This window comes from Phascolarctos cinereus, unplaced genomic scaffold (assembly GCF_003287225.1).
Source record: "Phascolarctos cinereus isolate Bilbo 61053 unplaced genomic scaffold, phaCin_HiC Scaffold_2;HRSCAF=192, whole genome shotgun sequence".
In the NCBI taxonomy this organism is placed as follows: domain Eukaryota; kingdom Metazoa; phylum Chordata; class Mammalia; order Diprotodontia; family Phascolarctidae; genus Phascolarctos; species Phascolarctos cinereus.
In genome coordinates this window covers 102,671,731-102,687,599 of record NW_027555625.1, presented here as the reverse complement: position 1 = coordinate 102,687,599, position 15,869 = coordinate 102,671,731, and the positions used below count along the sequence as shown (strand labels likewise).

Sequence of the window (15,869 nt, the reverse complement as noted above, 5' to 3'; positions counted from 1 at the left end):
AGACATGGGATAGAAAAAGACAGTCCCTGCCCCAAAGGAGCTTACAATCTAATAGAGGAGAAAACACGCAAACACACACATACAAAGCAAACCATATATAGGATAAACAGGAAATCACTAACAGAGGGAAGGCACTAGAATTAAGATGGGTTGGAGAAAACTTCCTATAGAATGTGAGATTTTAGCTGGGCTAAAAGGAAGCCAGAAAGCATCCATGGATCAGGAGCCAAGTGGCATTTTTTTTTTAAACAGGACCTATGATTTCACTGGTATAGATAAATTCTCTATCAGGAATGGATGTACAAACATATTCTGCAATTTAAACTTCCATTCAATACACCATACAGCTTCTCACTTTACAATGTCAGCCTCCCTGAGGTCAGGGACTGCTGCCTTGATTTTTGTATTTCCAGCCTTAACACTTAGCAAAGTAACTGGCAACATATTCTGCAATTTAAACTTCCATTCAATACACCATACAGCTTCTCACTTTACAATGTCAGCCTCCCTGAGGTCAGGGACTGCTGCCTTGATTTTTGTATTTCCAGCCTTAACACTTAGCAAAGTAACTGGCATGTAGTAGATGCTTAATACTTTTTCCTTCATTCATTTAGTGATGCTTTCCAAAATTCAATTTATTCATTCGTTTATGAAGTACTTGTTACATGATTGTGCTCACTACTAGGTACAAAGCAGATTCATTCACTCTCCGTACTATTAACTGACACAGACCTCCTGAAAACCAAATGTCCTCTTCTCACTCAGCCACAAGCACTGTCAATTACTCAAGTCCTACCACTATGCAGTTATGAAACTATGGACAAGTGCCAGTCTTTTGGGGCTGAGAGACGACAAGATTGAAATCAGGTGATCTCTAAAGTCTAGTTTTAACATTCAGTGGTTCTGTGCATAGGCACTATTCACTTGTGGTCAAGCTATGACTACACCGGACCAGGATAGTTTAGGCCAACATTTTTCAAAGTTTTAGTCTCAGGACCTCTTCATACTCTTAATGAAGGCTAGCACTCATATAGCACTTTTGAAATTCACAAAAATTGAAATTTTATCCTCTCAACCCTGAGAAGGTGGATGCTATTGTTATCCCCATTTTACAGATGGGGAAACTGAGGCACAGTGAAGTTCTAGAATCACATAGCTAGCAAGCACCTGAGGGTAGATTTGAATTCAGATCTTCCTGGTTCCAAGTACAACTTTTCTATCTCTACTGAACCACCTAATTGCCTATATAAGGACCCCAAAGACCTATTGTAATGTGGATTATAGCCATCATCATTTACTATCTTAGAAATTAAAACTGACCACCTTTAGAATATTTATTAATTCATCTGAAATAACAATAATAAGCCCATTATATATTAACAGCAGTGTTATTTTTTATGAAAATCAAATTTATTTTCCAAAACAAGAAAAACTGGTTGAGTTTTGATACTCTAATTCAGTTGTTTTATTCCCAAACATGGTCAGCAAAGATGAATCATGAATCAGGATAGCAGTCATGGTGGTGGCTCTCTAATTAGAGTTAGCAGCACGGCCTTGAGCATGTCATAACCACCTCAAGACTCAGGTTTCTCATCTCTCCAACGAGGCAGTTCTACTCAATGAACTTTTAAAATCTCTTGCAGCTCTAAAATCCTAAATCCTATTATACTGAAGACATACCTACAGGTTACACTGGAGGTTGCCCAACTTTTTTCGTTCACAAAACCCTTTGTGGCTCAGTAATTTCTGTCATAAGGCCCCTTGGCCAAAAGAAATATCTAATAGTTCCATTCATTAAGGAGTGTAGGTTGAAAATTTTAAATATTCTACTATGTTCCATTTGGGAAACTCGGGGCTAGCCCTCTCCCACCTGTACTATAGCCCTGTGGGGCCCTTCACGGAAGGCATATTGTTTAAATCACATGCAGTGTTCTCATAGCTTTTGGCCAATAAACTATAATTTGGCCCACTCACCTATACAAAACCTTCCCATTCCTTGCCCATATCAATTGCCTTTGTCTCCCATTGCTACATTAAGTACAAAATTAAGCTGAGACCAGTTCTGGAGTTATTTGTGTTGGAGCAGAGGATGTATTTTGTGCCATAAGCACAGAAATATTTGTTTAGTTCAGTTCAACTCATGTTAATTCAGCATTTGCATGCCTCAGTGACATGGTTACATGAATGAAGAGAAAAGAGAGACTGACTGGGACCTGGGTCCCTCACATATTCTTCTGCATTATACTTGCTTTCTGACCAAAAACACAGCAACATTAGGAAAAGGTCAGCCTGGTTATAGCTCCCCGGGTAACTAGATTTCTCCTTACAGCCCTGTAAGTAACCTGCCCTCTTACAAAGTTGGGTAAATGAACAGCAATGGCTTATCCTTAATAGAAATTCTGCTAGGGATTTGTCCAGACTATTTTGTGGAAACCCTAAGTCCTTTTCCCTGGTTCTAGGAAAAGAGAAAGAAGCCTTCACACTATGACCTGCAAACCTGGTAACAGAGGGAATGGGCAGGCATCCAAAGAGTCCAACCACCTGTTTGAATCTGCCCTCCTGGTCCAGACTTACCAGACAGAGGCACCCCAAGATAAAGGAATTGGGGACAAGACAGAGAAAAGAAACTCTGGCAGGGGAGGGAGGAGTAAGAGAAGGAAATACAGAATTATTGAAGAAAAACAGCTTTAGTTTATTATATATTATAATGATCATGGTAGAAGGTAATAATTAGCCTCTCTCTCTTTCTCTCTCTCTCTCTCTCTTTAAATGGGAGGCTGATGATTTCCATCCAACATGCTTAAGGAGTAGTACAACTGCAACCAGATTAGCCTTGTTGAGACACATCTCAAGAAATCAGTCCCAGGTAAATTCTGACAGCTGTGACAAGAGGTCTTAGCTTTTCCACGGCAGCAAATCAGGCCCCTGTCAAGTGCATTGAGGATGAAATAAATTTCTTTTAAAATAGCATCGCCTAATTTAAAGTCTAGTTCAGCCTCACAGTATGGTCAGACTCTCCCAGCCCAGCAAACAAGATCAAAATGAAACTGTTTAGATTAAGATGTTTCTAAGAAAACAGCACAATATTTGTTCTTCTGCCAACTGTCAATCCACTGAATGGATTTAACATTAAAGGGAACCTTTGCTTCTTTTAGGTTAAGACTAGGGAAGTACAAAACATCAGTTTCAAGACAATTTTTCCCCATAATACTCAGCCTAGAAGAAATGTAGTCAAACCCTAAACCTCATCGACTAAGGGTAATTATTCTATGAGGGGGTAAAATGACAAATAGATAACTGGAGGATAGGTCATGTGCTCTCAAACACAGAAGTCAGAAGCTAGTAGAGAATGAAGCATCCTAACCCTAGGAGCTTTTGGAGTTTCTTATGACTGTTCAGAGCCAAAGGGGGCAAAGAAGGGAGTATTTAATCAGTCAGGCATTTATTAGGTGCCTACCATGTGCCAAGTACTGTGTTACTAAGACAAAGATGAAACAGTTCCTGCTCTCAAGGAGCTTATAGTCTACTGGAGGCAAATTATATAGAAATACATACACACAGACACACACTAAGCTTATGAAAAATAAATACAAAGCAAATACAGAAATGAATTCACAGAATCTTGGAGGTGTAAGGGACCTATTGGTGACAACCATCTAGTCTGATTCGTATCTGAAAAGAATCCCCCTCCATACCAAACCTAAGAAAGGCTCATCCAGCCTTTTGCTTAAAGGCCTACAGTGAGAGGAACCTACTACCACCCTTGCCTAAGGCAGCACATTCCACCTCTTCACAGATGTAATTTTAAGGAAAAACTTTCTAACATAGATTTCATTCTCTACCGGCTTTGGATCTCATCCTTTCCTACTCTCTCTTCCTTATTCTCCTCTCTCCTTCTCTCTCTTGATCTTCCAAACTTCCTGAGGAGCAACCATCTAGTGAGTAACCAGGTTTGGAAAAGGGGATTTCAGAAGATCTGGGAAACAGCTTAATTTTAAACATTTCAGCCAACACACATACTATGTAATAGAACACTGTGCCAAGGGGAAAAGTTAGAAGATGTCTTTGCCATCATTCAGCCTAGGAGAGAGATGCTGCACATTACTATGAAATGAAATAATACATGGTAAGGAAGGGACCCTCCTCCAACTGTGGAGGATTTGTAAGAGGATCAGACAAGAATCTCACATTATGTATGAGGTGAGGACTGATTACGATCAGCACTAATGTGGCTCAGAGGCAGGACCCCAGAGAATGAGTTGGACAAGTACAACAAAACAAAGCACTTTGTGAGGTCTGAGAGGAAGAAAGATGATCCTACCTGACCCAGGTTGTGGGGGTGGGAGGAAGTACTGTTTGGGGCACAAAAGGTAAAAAGGGGAGGGAGGGATCTTGGATATATTTGTTTGCATGTTGTCTCCTCCATTTAACTACAAGCTCCTTGAGGGCAGAGACTGTACTTTGCCTCTTTTTGTATCCCTGCCACTAAGGACAGTGACAGGCATGTTACAGTAGGTAATTAATAAATGTTGATTGACTGATAGGGACTGAGGCAAGAAAGCAATGGAACAAATTCTGGGAACACAAAATAATCCAGTTTGGCTAGAGCAGTATGGGGGTAGGGCTAGCCTACGTGCATATCATTTGTTCAAGTTGTTAAGTACATCCATTTCTGGTGAATAAAAGTATTTTGTTATGTGAAAAGCATTTCATTAGGAAGGAGATGAGAAGAATGAGAAAGATGGGCCAAAGGGGTTTGTAAAAGCACAAGTTGAAGGGGCAGCTAGGTGGCGCAGTGGATAGAGCACCAGCCCTGAAGTCAGGAGGACCCGAGTTCAAATCCGGCCTCAGACCAAACTGCCTAAAAAGCAAAAAATAAAAAACAAAAAACCTCACAAGTTGAGTATGGGAAGCCCCACTCCCACCCCCATGTGACTCTACCCCAAGAAGAAGCCAGAGAAAATACTCAACTCATTAAGGGAGAGTGAAAAAAGTGTTCTGCAGTAGAATGCTGTGTCTTGTACATAGAAATCTTTCTGGTAAAGATAGGGAGATAAAGGGGGAAAAAAAGCTTATCTGGCAGCTCCCATAGTTCTTTGCTCCACCCGTATCTTCTTCCCATCTAGCTCCCTGACATCATCCCATCTACTTCTCTCCCTCAGCCAGCAATGCCCCATAGATAAGGGTGGCAGCCAGGATTTTAGGAAGCTATTTATATAGAAAGCAAGACCGCACATCTTCCCATTTTCATTCTGAAAATGTCCTTTCTCAAATTATGCCTAGGATTGGAGGTAAAGGGCAGCTGGAAACCAGTACACAGAAAGTCTTGAGGACCTGGCCTTAAATTCAGACTTTGCCACTCAAGCTATCCTTCTCCAGAAAAAGAATGACAAACAGAAATATGTATATCATGGTCTTACATGTATATATGTGTAAATGTAATATATATGTATGTATGTAGATTATGTATATATATATTCATGTTTAATTGTGGCCTTGTCTATGGTGGGGAAGGAGGGAAAAAATAAAATAAAAAGTACACAGCAGAGAACAAAAGAAAACTTAGAAGAAAGCTCAGAAAAGCTGGGTTGCTTTGAAAACAATGTGTGGTATTTATTATTACACAGGTTTTTTAAAAAGTAAAGTTTGAAATGGAAATTTATTATTTTATATTGAATTGTCTCTGTGCTCTGCTGTGAAAATGTTCCTTTTTATCTTTTTTTCATATTGTATTTAAGTTTAAAACGACTTAAAAATTTAAGGAAAAAACCCTACAATAATGAGTAAGACATGGTAGAACTGCTCTGTGCTGTCATTTAGAATCATGGTTAGCGAGGGAAATCAAGGCCCTCAATTTTCAGTCTCTTGTTACTAGGCTCATCATGATATTTATTGCCTTCCCAAAAAACCTATGTTTTTGTCTCAATTTGGCCCCTCCTCTACATTTCTAGTGTTCTAATACTATGGTACTTTGTGATCCAGAAACACTAGCCTCCTTGCTGCTGCTGGAATAAGACATTCCATTTTCCAGGGTGTAGATGTTTTCATTGGTTGTGCCCCATATCTGGAATTTTCTCTTTCTTAATATTCATCTCTTGGCCTCCTAGGCTTCAAGTCCCGGCTAAAATCCTAACTTCTAAAAGAAGCCTTTCTTCTTCTTATGCTAGTGCCTTTCCTTTGTTGTTTCCAACTTATCACATACACTTACGTGAGTGGTATATGATATTTATGTATATACAGATATAAACTGGGGAAGACAACATACAAGCAATTAGGTACAAATAAAATTTACACATATTTACATGTATCATATAAATACCACATCTCAATATATATCATATAGATATAGATATAGACAGATCTTATTTGTATAATTGTTTGCATGTTGTCTTCCTCATTTGACCATGAGCTCAAGAACAGTGACTGGTTTTGCCTTTCTTTGTATACCCAGCACTTGGCACAGTTGACTGGTTGACATGACATTTGATTTGGACTCTAAAGGTTGTTAGGAATTCATCAGAGAAAAGAAGGTAAGGAGGACATTTTACTCAGAAGGATGAGGCAAGAAAGCAATAGGATAAAGTTGAGGAAATATGGAGAATTATCTCAATGACAAGATGATACCAACGGAACTGCCCACAGATTATTCTTGACTCCTATCTTTTGCTATTATACAGTTTTGGACATTTTTATATTATTTCTTCAAAATTACTTCTTTGGAATATGTTGCTTAATACCTTTATCACAATACCTTGGATGCTAAATATGCAGCTATAGCCAAGATTGAGATAACAAAGTCAGGGCCTAAAAGGCTCTTGATAGGCTAGAACATCAGATAAAATTTAATAGAGATAAACATAAATTTCGCACTAGGGTTAAAAAAAAAATCTACTCCTTGAATACACCGTAAGAGATGTGTGGCTAGACAGCAATTGGTCTGGAAAGAAGCCTGTGAGTTTTAGGGGACTTTTAAGCTCATGAGCCAACAGTTTGATGTGGCAAGAAGAAAAAAAAAAGGCTCCTCAGCCCAACGTCAGATTCCATCTAGCATATTCTATTCTACCCTGAGCACTGTATTTCAGGAAAGAGAAATGATAAGCTGAAGGGAGAGCAAGAAATTAGCCAAGACAGTGAAGGTGATAATGCCATGCGAGGCTGGCTGAAGGAATGAGAACTTTACAGGTCACATTTTAACCTGGAAAGGAGATTTAATGGAGATAAAATAAGTCTTCCAGGATGTAAACAACTATCCTATGAAAGATGATTAGATTTAGGATTATAGGCTTAAAGCCAGATGCTGCCTTAAAGGCCTACTTAGTCTGACTCTTTTTGTATACCCAGTATTTAGCACAGTACCTGGCCACATAGTAGGTGCATAATAAATGTTTAATGACTGACTAGTCTAATCCCCTCATTTTACAAATGAGGATCAAATGAGAGAATATTTGTAAAGTGCTTTGCACAGTTCCGGGTTATACAGTAGGTACTTAATAAATGTTTAGTGACTGATTAGTCCGGTCCTCTCATTTTACAAATGAGGATATCAAATGAGAGAATATTTACAAAGTGCTTAGTACAGTTCTTGGCATACAGTAGGTATTTAATGAATGCTTGTACCTTTCCCTTTACCCCTTACAGATGGGGAATTAAGATTCAAAGAGAGGTTAAATGAATTATGCCATACTTCCTCTTGGTCCCAATGAACAGACAGGAATAATAGCTAAGTTACAGAGAAGTAGATTTTGGGCTAGATATAAAGGAAAACTTCTTAAGAGAATCATCCAAAACTGGGATTGCCTACCTGGAAAAAGGCGCTTCCACCCCAATATAATTCTGGTTGTTCTAAATAAGATTCTTGTTTCACCAAATATCTTCTGAGTTCCCTAGGTCTCCAAGACCCTGTTCCTAGAATCCCCCCCCCTCCAAACTTCTTCAGGCTAAAAAAATTGAAAGAACTCCAGTTATCACCTCATTTCTCAGATGACATGATTTTCAGAACCTTCATCTTCCCTCTCATGGACAGATTCCATGTTTGTCCTTTCCTAACATCCTCACATCTTCAAGTTAAGCTACCTTTTGTATCTGCTGGCATATATGATAAAGTGAAGACATGAATTCATTGATACCAGCCCTGCTATCTCCCCTCTCCCAGGACACCCCCCCCATCTCTACCCAAGGAAGAACCTAATGAGACAAAACCAAGATCTGAAATTAATGGTGACCAATTCCCATGCTACAGTGGGGTGCTTAGGATTTGATGCATAACCAGATATGGTCTTACCAATGGAGAATACAATGATCACAATACAGTGTTTCTACTGAAAAAGCCTGAATGTATGAACGTGATCCTATAATAGTCTGTATCCTCATCCGTACAGGTACTTTCCTCTACCATAGACATCCTAAATCATCCAGGCCTTAGCAGACAGCCAATGAACTGTGGTAAAAAACAAAAAACAAAAAATTCAGACCACAGCTCTGGTGATGTCTCCTGGTTTATGGACATGGCCTACTACCTCGATGGACCATGAAATCTTTCCAGCTTGCTAAGACTTTTTGAAGAAACATATTTTTAAAAAAGGAAGTAAACAGTTAAAAGTCACTGCTGCAGATATAAAATATTTCTTCCCATTTCACAACTGGGCTTTTTTCTCTTGCAACAGTTTCCTCATTTGTCTACTAACAGATAAAACTGGCATGTATAACTAAAACATTGAGCGTCCTATTTATTTAGCAGTAACCATGACTGGCCACTCCAATTTAAGTCAGGCAAAAATGTGCATAGAAATGTAACTGTAATGAGTATTTTAAATCTGACTCAACCCAGGAGCTGACTTTCATGAGACATGGTCAGCTGTCAGACAATTAAATCTTACACCAAGTTTTGATGAATTCCTTTAGAGAAATATTTTTAGATTTTTCTCTCTCCTCTCTCCCCCATTCAAATGTAAAACAAAAGAATATGGGTAGGGGACACCAAATGTGTCTCAGATTGAGGGGGAGGGAAAGGGTGAAGGGAAAAATACATCACACATACACAAACTTATTTCCCTGGAGTAGACCAGAAAATACAACATGCAAAATACATAGAGCAGGAAACAGGAAACAGGCAACTGGTTGCATTGATAATGCAGAATCAAACTGTTATCTTGAGACTACAAGAGGAAGGAAGTTAATCTTTTGAAGGAAGACACCTCCCCTCTCTAAGTCAGATTACTCTAAGGGCTTCCAACTATTTTTCTAGTTACAACTTATACATGTTCATATACACATAGACATAACCTATATTAATTACCTAGTTACTGATGTTAGTTTATGTATATTACCTATATTAATTTACATTCTCACACACACACACACGCACACGCACACATATACACATAAAATTGAAGTTAATGAACTTTTAAACTCTTACAGACTAAATTGGATACACAAACCCAAAATGAACAAACCAGAATTATATACACACAACAGGGAATGTCCCTTTATTAGACTGTAGTTAAGCTCTACTCAGTTAAACTCTTATTCAACTTTATATTACCAAAAAGCCTGAAAAGTACGGTTTGACATCCTGTCTTTTAAATACAAAACATATCACGCTGCAGCTACCATTCAATGGCCAACTCCAGGCTTTGGATTTATTTAGGATATTTATTCCAGTTCCAATTAGTTTAACCTCCATTTTGAAAGAAAGGAAACAACGACACTAAAGCTCTAAGACAAGCCCAGGAAGACAGAATGAGAAAATGGTGCCAAATCATAAGATCATGGTTGCCCAATCCACTGGCTGGTTCATGAAGTCGTAATCAGCACAACCTAATTCTTTTGACTAGAGTCACACTGCAAACATAAACTGAAAAGGAAGGAACAATATAGGAGAGTTATTTAAAAGGCCAATATTTTGGGCAATGAATTAAAAAAATAACATATAAGATCACAGATCTAAAGTTGACCTCTGAGAGCTGCTAGCTCAACTCTCCTTTTTCTCCCCTCCTCACTTCACAGTTGGGAAAACTGAGGCCCAGGGAGACTGCCACTGCCTTGTGGTAAGTGACTGGTCTAATGTCAAAAAGGTAGCATCAGAATTGGAATTAGAATCCAGGGATTCTGACCTCAGTGCCAGATCTTTCCACTGTACCACTCTGTTCCATAGCCTACAGGACCCAGCATTCCTAGGCCACAGAGGAGAATGTAATGGAATATTATTGTGAAGCAAAGAAAGGAAAGAAGGAGGAAGAGGAGGAGAAGGAAGGACTATAACAATGCAGATGAATATTATCACTAATATAGAGTTGAACACAAGTAATGGAAAAAAACAATGACCATCCTAGAGAAAAGACACCAAAATGTATCAACTCCTTCACAGTAGAGAAATAGGGGGTTACTAAGATAAAACATCATATAGGTAGAGCAGGAGAAGTGGATGGGTTTCATTCCATTTCCTTTTCTCCTCTAATATAGACACCACTGTGATATAAGCTTTTGTGATCTGGCCTACTGCAAATACTAAACCACTCTTTCCCCATTTCAGTCCATCCTCCACTCAAGTGTTTTATCTAAAGCACAGGTCTGACCATGTCACTCCTCTACTCAATAACTCACAAAGTTTTTGTTCAGTGTTCCCTCTGGCCTTTCAAGCTCTTCACAACCTGGTCTTTTCTGATCTTGTCCTATCTTTTTATTTTCTCACACTTGACTACCTTGCATATGCTTTACTATCCAGTGACATTTATCTTCCTGCTGTTTCTTCCCTCCATTTTCCCTCATGCCTTTTCATTGGCTATCTCTCATGCCTAGAAGGTTCTTCTTCCTTGCCTCAATCTTCTGGCTTCCCTGGCACCCTTCAAAGACTGCTCAAATCCCACCTTCTGCAAGAGCTCTATTGGGCCCTGCCTCCTCCACCCCCAGCTAGTGCTTCCCCTCTGAGATCATTTCCAATTAACCCTGTTTTTCCTCTTTAGAAAGTAAGCTTCTTGAAGGCTGGGGCTATTTTTTACTTTCTTTGTATCCCCAGCACTTAGTTTAGTGCCTGACGCACAAAAGGCACTTAATAAATTATTTTTAATAGACTAAATAAAGGTGAGTGCCAAGTGACTAATATAAAGCCAAAAAACATCACTACAGCATTTTTCCTTAAAAAAAAAGGCAAGTGTACTACTTACTTCCCTGAGTAATAGTGAGGTCTGATTACTAATATAATGTGCTACTTACGTAAAGTGCTACATAAATACAAGATAACAACAAAATAATGTCTCCAGGTCCCTTTGGAAAATCTCAAGAATGAGATCACTCCAATTATTTTTATGTTTCTGTCAAGGAGTATTGACAAATTTTGGATTATAACCATGGGTCCATTCTGTCCTCATGCTTTTTTTCAATTAAATATAATTCACAAAACATTTGTTAAGTGGCAATATGTATGCAGTGCATTCTGTAAGGCCTTGGGGATATAAAAGGGATAACTCATCTGCAGTCCCTGCCCTCAAGGAGTTTACAATCACCTTTCAAATAACAAGTTTTTATTGTACTCCCCAGCAAAAAGCTTTCCGGGCTAAGAGACACTTTCAATTTCATTGCAAAGTGAGTGGCCACTAGGATGCCACACAGATCTTCACATCACTGCACAAAAAAGATCAAATAAATTCTTCACATGTCACTTTAATACAGTCTAGGGCTAAAATCAGAACCCAGTCCTTCACCAGCCGGAACCTCTTTTCTTGCCAAAATGTGGACCTGGATGTCTCTCTGACTGGAGAACACGGTAGTCTGGCAACACCTTGGCGTCCACACAAGGATATGGTTTTAAGTTGAAATTTCCCTGTCATATCATTGTACTTTTGGTTCCTCAGGCTGCCTGGTATGAACACTGTATCAGACGTGAGACAGACTCACAGACAATTAAATTCTAAGATTTATTATTTTAAACAAAAACAATTCCCACGTATGCAGTGATTTAATTATATGTTACCTCATTTGGTCTTCATGACAATCCTGTCATATAGGTGCTATCATTACCCCCATTTTGCAGATGAGAACACTGAAGTTCAAGAAGTTGGCCAAGGTCACACAGCTAGTACATGTGTGTTAGGTAGGATTCAACTGCAGGTCTTCCTAAGTCCAACACTCTATCCACTAAATTATGCTTCCAGGGCAACTAGGTGATGCAGTGCATAGAGTCATAAAGATCTGGGTTCAAATTCTACCTCAGACACTAGCTGTGTGACCCTCGGCAAGTCCCTTAACCCCAACTGCCTCCCAAAAAACCTAAAATAAAATAAAATATGCTGCCCAAGAACTCCAGCCAGGATCTGAACCCAAGCAAATTGCTATATTTTTAATCATGAAACAACTAGGGTAGCAAGCTAAAATTAATGTAGGCTGACCGGGGGGGGGGGGGGAGGATAAAATCTTGGTAGAGAAACTAAGATACTTGAGAATAGTGGGGGAAGGGAAGAACTGTAAAATTTCACCCTGCCTCCCCTCAAGAGGCTGCAATCCATCAACAACCATTTAATTAGAGCTTACTATGTACCAGGCACTATGCTGACCACCCTAGATAAAACCAAAAAATTATCTCCAAAACTTAACTGCTCAAAAGTGATGAACACATCAATTATGCTAAAATTCCACATCAATTTTCAGCAAAATTACTTCATTTCCTCACTTCTCAGTCTAAATTAGACTTCATAGCAATATGGAATTCTATGGAGAGAGGAGTTCAGTTCATTTTATTTCTCATGTCCTCCATAGGTTTAAAAAAAATGTTTTTTTCCCTCACAATCCACACAGCAGTGCTAAGCACAATCAAGGAGCAAAGAAAAGAGATCCAGAGGAGGAAGGGACCTCCAAAGCCATCCAATCTAACTCCTTCATTTCACTCAGATGAGGAAATCCAGTACCAAGCAGGGTAACTGAGGATCTAATAGGGTGTCCTTAAAACTCCTAACTTCGGCTTTTGAGATAGTCGATCTTCCACGCCAGCTTTCTATCAGGTCAGCAGTGCAGGGAAGATAAACAGAATTTTCTTTCACAGGCTATTAGTCACATTACTGTCAGGCATTCACATTGCTCTACTTCAGTTTTTTCACACAGATGCCCAGAGAGGGGATGATGTTGACAATAGTGAACAATTTCAAAAATTCCAGCCTCTAACTTAGAATTTCTGAAAGCTCTCCTGTGTGTAACAAGTATGCCAGAAGAAAGAGCAATTCAGAGTAATTCATGGTAATACGGTGGGAAGAACAGTGGACTTACAATAAGGAAATCTAGGTCTGAGTCCCAGATCTATTACTTGTTAGCCACAGTTACTTGTAACTGTGGATAAGTCAACCTCTCTGGGCCTCTGTTTCATCATCTGTAAAATAGGGAGAATAGTACTTGTATTCCTCAACTCAAAGAGTTGCTAGGAGGAAAGTACTTTGCAAATTATAAGAAGGTATTATTATCTGGACCAGAAACAAAAAACCCAACCAAACAAAAACCCAATGATAAGTGAAACTTATACACACACACACACACACACACACACACACACACACACACACACGGATACTTGATCACTCCCACAAACTGACACCCCAAAAAAGATAAAAGAAAAAGAACAAAAGATCACCACACATCACCATGAAATTGGTTTACCTTTTATTGACAGACTAGTGTTTGCTCAAATAAAGCAGGCCCTGGAAGAATGTATTATGGATATTCACATTTGAGATAGAGCAATACCTCCAGACAAAGAACTAACACAAAGCCTCATCTATCATACCGAATGGAGGACTGCCAGGTCAATATAAAGAATGATATAAATTCTTAAAGATAGAAGACAATAAAAAAGTCATCACTGGGGGAGACCAGTATTCTCATGAAGGGGACTTATAAAACTAGGTGAATATAAACACAAAAGAATAAACACTGATCTTTCTCTAAAGTCTCTTAAGTGAGCCAACATAGTTCTTTTCACAAGAGTAAATCAACTTTTGGACAATGTCGGGGATGGAATATATGTTGATAGAATTTTATTAACTGGAGCTTTTCAACCTTGATGCCAAACCAAAATACTAGACATCAATTTATATGCAATGTAGAGACTTTTTAAAGTCCAAATAGGGAATAAGGGTAACCTCTTGGGCTTCAATTTCTTCCTTTAAATAATGAAGGAATTGCACTAGATCAGGGGTTCATAAGACAGGGACTGTGGACAGTTATCAGGGAGTTCTTGACCTTGGATGAGAAAAACAAAATACATCTTTATTTTTACTAACCTTCATTTCCTTCAATGATTTAAAAATATTGCCCTGAGAAGAGGATTAGAGGCATCACCACACTGCCAAAGGGCTCACTAAATGAGCCCTACAATCTCTTCCAACTCTAATGTCTTAATACTATACACACACACACACACACACACACACACACACACACACACACACACACACACACACACACCACACACGAATGGAGTTTTAAAGTCTATCTGCTTCCTTAAATCTTTTTTTTGGGGGAGGGTGGAGTGGGGGATGAGAAGGGGAAGGGCATATAGCCAGAAATAGTTTTAGACAGAAGGCAGACACACTGCTAATATGTTTTGGATAGTAGAGCCAGGGGGTAGCCTAGGATCTCTATTACCCCAGCATGAGACCCAATGGAGAGTCCTAAAATTTGAAATCTGGAAGGGCTTCATGTCCAAATCTTTTTCATTTTACTGATGAGAAAATAAAGACCATCAAGGGATTCAATGGCTTACTCAATGCTACACACACAATAAGGAGCAAAGCCTAGATTCAAATAGAGGTCTCTAACACCAAATCCAATGTGCTTGCCATGTTTATAGAGCAATTTTCCTAACGGGATTCCAAATCTACGGGAAACTTTACTGCAACAGTTTTCTTGCTGCTATTTTTAAAGCTGTTCCATCAACAGTGCTAGAAAGAAAATACAGGTCTCAAACACCCAGTCAATGGTTAGACCCAATCTTTGGACCTCTCACTGTTTCTGAATTATTCTTGCTTCTGGAAGGGACATGAAATAATCCAAGTAGGGAAAGCAGACATTGTAGAGTATCTAGTTCTTTCTCATAATGCAATTCATCACCTTCGCTCTAAATATCCATCTATACCTGTGACAAATGGCTATATACTGTGGAAATCTCTAAAAACAAAACAACCTTGACACATACAAAGAATGTTATTGTTCCTTCACCTCTTGAATAAAATAGACAGTCCTGCTGAGATGACAAAATACAGTGTGAAGGTACAGGGTACTGGGTTCTCAAAAACAGTGACAGTGAAGGCTGACCTCTAGCAGGTTCAATGGCAATGTAGCAAAGTTTTTAGTGCATGCTACATAGAAAGAGAGAGAGAGAGAGAGAGAGAGAGAGAGAGAGAGAGAGAGAGAGAGAGAGTGTGTGTGTGTGTGTGTGTGTGTGTGTGTGTGTGTGTGTGTGTGTGTTTGTGTGTCTTTTGAAGAACCAAGTAACTGCTGATACATTTTATCTCCACTACTCTAGAGGCTAACTTTTTTGAGGATGGAGGTTGTGTTTTATTTTATCATTCTACATTTTGTGGTAATAGTGATGTAATGGTGAAATTTTGTTATTAAAAACAGAACTAACCAGTGACATATTTCAGATATTCAAATTTTGCAAATGATACTGTACTAATTTATATCAAGCCCCATCACATTTCACTACCTCAATGATATTCATGACATATTTTAGAAGACATGAGTTTAAGGATTCATAAAAGAAAATTTTAATGGATATTTTAAAGTCCATTTGTCCAGAAATTAATGTGCAGATGAATGGCCTGGGCTTGAATAGGAGAAGAGGAACAGCTGGATTTCATTTGGGAAGCTGTACAGTGCTCTTTTTA

At 38.8% G+C, this 15,869-nt stretch overlaps 1 protein-coding gene across 4 annotated transcripts in view; it reads right to left on the bottom strand.

Moving 5' to 3' along the window:
* SPTBN1 (spectrin beta, non-erythrocytic 1) overlaps positions 1–15,869 on the bottom strand; it is a 273,410-nt gene that overhangs the window by 108,103 nt on the left and 149,438 nt on the right. The gene's annotated exons all lie outside the window — the stretch shown is intronic.